Here is a 4,943-nt window from a genome sequence, read left to right as displayed (position 1 = left end):
TTTCCTTATTTCATTTTCTCGCTGGCTGAGCTATTTTCCCTATTAGAGCCCTTGGGATTATAGCATCCTGCTTTTTTCGGCTAGGGTTGTAGCTCAGTTAGTAGTAGTAATAATAATAATAATAATAATAATGATAATAATAATAATAATAATAATAATAATAATAATAATAATAATAATAATAGCCTATAGTAGTGCTTTGGCCTCTGTATCATAGTCTTACACTGTATTTAGTTAGAGTTCTCTTGCTTGATGGTACACTCAGGCACACTATTCCATCTGTTTTGGGCTTATAGCACGCTATTTTTCCAACCTAGGTTATAGCTTAGCTAATGCTAATAATAATAATACCTTCCCTATCTCCGGAACAGGCCTGGGAAAACGACGATTGCTCCAGAGGGCAAAACCATTTGCACGAGAAATGGGGGAAAGCCTCCTGCGTCCCAATGTCCAGTTTCTGCTTAATGGACGACCCTCCGTGTGAAGGCGATCTGGACAGGCGCATCTGTGAGGTGAGCAAAGAGTTCTCGCTAAGATGTTTCAACTATGCTAAGATTTTTCAATTATCTGAATGGATTTCCGATGATGCTGTGCCTTTAAAAAGTGTATGGGTGAATGGTTTACTTATTTTTAAACTGTTAAAGTAATTGTTTTCTATTGTTTCTTTTTTTTTCACAGATGATAAAAGGAGGAATTATTTCCGAATTGGGGAAATTTTTGTTGCTGTGAATCCCATGTTAAGTAAGTGAATTTAAAAGCCGTATGATGTTTTGATGAGGTAAATTGAATTATATATATATATATATATATATATATATCTGAATAATAATGATAACATTGACAATGGTAGCAACAATAATAATAAAACTGCATCCTCTTCCTCCTCGTCCACAGCCAGCAATCTAAACACATCAGAAATGATGGCTGATAAATTCAAGGAGTTAGTTCCTTACACAGTAAGCCACGACAGTTGTCCACCTATGTACACAATGGTGGGAGATCAGTGCTTCTCCGTTTTCTATATTGGCATGGTAAGTATTGCTTCTTCTCCGTTTTCTATATGGGCTGGAATGTATTTTTATTTTGGGGGGATTTGGATATTATTGTGGGGAAATCTATATTATTTTCGTGGGGAGCTGTGCTTTTTTTGGATTTAGATAATATGTGAGAATTGATAATGAGTGTTTTTTTGAGGGGGCCGGGTATAATTTGAAAAATATATATGTAATAGTTTTTTTTTTCTTTTTTGGGGGGGGAATTTTGGATGTTGAATATATTTGTGGGAAATATTGTTATTTTTGGTGTGGGGTTAGTGAAAATTTTTGAATAAAGATATCATTTATAGAGGCATTTTTAGGCAGGAAAATTATCTGATGTTATTTTAGGAAAAAAAAAAATCTAGACTATTAAAAATTAATATTTTGTTGGGAAGAAATACTTTTCGACAAAGCTAATTTCAGTATAATTTGCTTTGTATGATTTTTTTTTTTTAAGAAAAGGTGTTTTAACTTGGAATGGTGGTTAATATATTTTTTTGGATCTGCATATTTTATTTTTATTATTTTTTTTCGAGAAAAAACATCACTAGGAAATATCTTGGGAAACTATTTTCCTTCAAAAATATATTTTCAATAGCTATTTTTAAGTTGTAAAAATATTTCTCGGATTATATTCTAAAAAGGTTTTCTCAAAATGTTTACGAAGAATATTTATCGTGATATATATATTCTGGAATATTTTTATTCTTGAAAACGATTCAAAGTTACAGCATTTGGAGCAATATATATATATATATATATATATAATTGACATGAGAGAGAGAGAGAGAGAGAGAGAGAGAGACCTATATATATATATATATATATAATTGACATGAGAGAGAGAGAGAGAGAGAGAGAGAGAGAGAGAGAGACCTAACAGACAAATGAACTTCCTTTTAAGATGAGCTGGGCTGAATCGAGAGAATTCTGCAGCTTGACCGGAGGAGAATTGGCAACGTTCCCTGACGTCACTCACTATACGAAGATCCTGCAACATTTTCAACAATATGGTTGGTTCCACCCACTTTTTAACCTTCTAAGTTCCCTACTTATTTGCCTTTTACCTTACCTCCGTTACCCTTTTATTATCTTCGTGTTATTACAAGGACGGATCTAGATGGGGGTTAACGACGTCCTAACCCCCACCCCCCCTCAAATTTGAAAGTGCCTTTTCGAGTTTTCAAGGTGCCTTCTTCAGACCATTAAGAAAAGTATGTTATTTACAATATTCTGTATTTTCAATTTTATGATCTTTGAGATATCAATTAGGTGCGAGAAATTGTTTCTTAATTATAGTTTTTTTTACCGGAGTTTCTTAAATCAGATCTATTTACACTTTCATAACAACAATTTATATTTTGATGAATAAAATAATCGTAAAAATTGCAATCAGTGGTTTATGGTTCTTCCCTAATAATATTGTCTATTCCATTAATTTTTGAGCAAATTTGTAAAGTGCCTTTTTAAGTGATTACAGGTGCCCTTTTTTCCTTAACCCCCTCTCACTGAAAAGTCTGGATCCGTCCTTGTATATCCAAACTCTTGCCAGTTTTACATCATATCTCATCTGTTGGGTTTTATGCCTCGACTTTAAAGGGCTTCTCTGGCCCCAACGCCTATTCGTTCACCCCAAATTTGTAATTTCAATCCAGTTTTATAGTAGTCTTGACCTTCCTTCAGTTAAGTTAGACCATATAACCAATGTTCTCTTACTCTGGGCTGCGATATTGCCTCTTCTCTGAAGTGTACCTGTTCTAAAAAAACCACCTGATTTTGACAGAAATCACATCCAGCTTTTGGATCGGGGGATCAATGGAGGACGAAGATGAAGGATGGACTTGGATTGATGGCTCTCCAATGCCCTCAGGCTCACCCTATTGGGCCACAAAGTGAGTATTCATGTTGGTAGGCAGCTCTTCTAGGAGAAGGATACTCCTAAATCTGCACCATGGTCTTCCATTGTCTTGGGGTAGAGTCCTCTTGCTTGAAGATTCACTCAGACACACTTCTATCTTATTTCTCTTCTTTTTTGAATTTAGAAGTTTCTAGAGTTTATATAAGAAATGTCTATTTTAATGTTATTGTTCTTAAGATATTTTATTTCAATTGTACATTACTTCATATGTAGTTTGTTTATTTTCTTGTTTCCTATCCTCACTGGGATAGTTTTATCCCTGTTAGAGCCCTTGTGGTTAGAGCATCCTGCTTTTCCAACTAGGTATTAGCTTAATAATAATAATAATAATAATAATAATAATAATAATAATAATAATAATAATAATTAAAAACTGTTATTATTCACATATTAGTACATCATTCCGTTGAAATATGTGGCTAAAAATGCACCCTTCTAAAAGGTGTAAGATTTACTGATTAGGTTACTGGAAAGGAAACAAATACATATTTCATAACACAAAAGGATAGCAGTGGCACTGTTTAAGCAGATGGACAAATGTGTAAACTGATAATTGAGCCCTTGCATCTGCTAAGCAGTAGCTGCCTATTATTAGCCGCTTGACCTCTCAACTGTATACGTTGGGTCACAGTAACAGACCTATCTTTTCCTTAACCTGTACAGGGACAGCCCTATAGACTGATAATTGGCACCCTTGCATCTGCTAATTAGTAGCTACTTTATATTAACCCTTTGACCTCTTAACAGTATACATTGGGTCACAGTAACTGAATTTTCTTTTCCTTTGACCTGTACAGGGACAGCCCCGTAGACTGATAATTGGCACCCTTACATCTGCTAATTAGTAGCTACTTGATATTAACCCTTTGACCTCTTAGTAGTATACATTGGGTCACAGTAAAAGACCTATCTTTTTCTTAACCTGTACAGGGACAGCCCCATAGACTGATAATTGGCACCCTTACATCTGCTAATTAGTAGCTACTTGATATTAACCCATTGACCTCTTAACTGTATACATTGGGTCACATTAACTGACTTGCCTTTTCCTTGACCTGTATAGGTACAGCCCCATAGACTGATAATTGGCACCCTTGAATTTGCTAATTAGTAGCTACTTGACATTAACCCTTTGACCTCTTAGCAGTATACATTGGGTCACAGTAACTGACTTGCCTTTTCCTTGACTTGTACAGGTACAGCCCCATCTGCGTCAACCGAAACGTGACGGCGTCCAGAGACGAACGGGTATGCTACGAGTACGAACAAGCTCCAGACGCCAAAGCTGCCAATGGACAGTGTGTCAGCCTTTCTTTCGAGCACTACTATTACATGTCGGACAGCGACTGCACTAAGAAGATGAGCCCACTGTGCTTGTACTCTGGCGAGCAGGCGCAGCTGTAAAAGGGCAAGACGGGCAGCTGTGAAAGGGCAGGACGCGCAGCCGTGGAAGAGCAGGATGCGCAGCTATGAAAGGGTAAGATTTGGAAAGTTAACAGAAAGTAAGGCCTTTTTCGGCAGGGGTTGGAATAGAACTTGGTAGAAGAGTTTGTCTTGTGTGACACATAGCGCCTTGTTAGAATGAAAATTTGTGTATTTTTTAAACATTTTGTCTTGGGTGACTTTTACTGTAATGCCTTAGTAGAATGCAAATCTTTGTAATTTTTAAAAATTTTGTCTTGAGTGACTTTCACTGTAGTGCCTTAGTAGAATGCAAATTTGTGCATTTTTTAAACATTTTGTCTTGTGTGACTTTTACTGTAGTGCCTTAGTAGAATGCAAATTTGTGTATTTGTAAAAAAATTTTGTCTTTGTAATTTTTACTGTAGTGCCTTAGTAGAATGCAAATTTGTGCATTTTTTTAAACATTTTGTCTTGAGTGACTTTTACTGTAGTGCCTTTGTAGAATGAAAATTTGTGTATTTTTTAAAAATTTTGTCTTGTGTGGCTTCTACTGTAGTGCCTTAGTAGAATGCAAATTTGTGTAT

General features: G+C 35.6%; 1 pseudogene; it reads left to right on the top strand.

Annotated features, from left to right (window-relative positions):
- The window catches only part of LOC137658113 (uncharacterized), a 6,194-nt pseudogene extending 1,652 nt beyond the window's left edge, over nucleotides 1–4,542 (top strand).
- Nucleotides 4,543–4,943: the final 401 nt, after the last annotated feature.

The sequence above is a fragment of the Palaemon carinicauda genome, chromosome 19, assembly GCF_036898095.1.
Source record: "Palaemon carinicauda isolate YSFRI2023 chromosome 19, ASM3689809v2, whole genome shotgun sequence".
NCBI lineage: Eukaryota > Metazoa > Arthropoda > Malacostraca > Decapoda > Palaemonidae > Palaemon > Palaemon carinicauda.
Note: the sequence above shows the minus strand (reverse complement) of the source record. Positions and strands in the feature narration are given on the sequence as shown.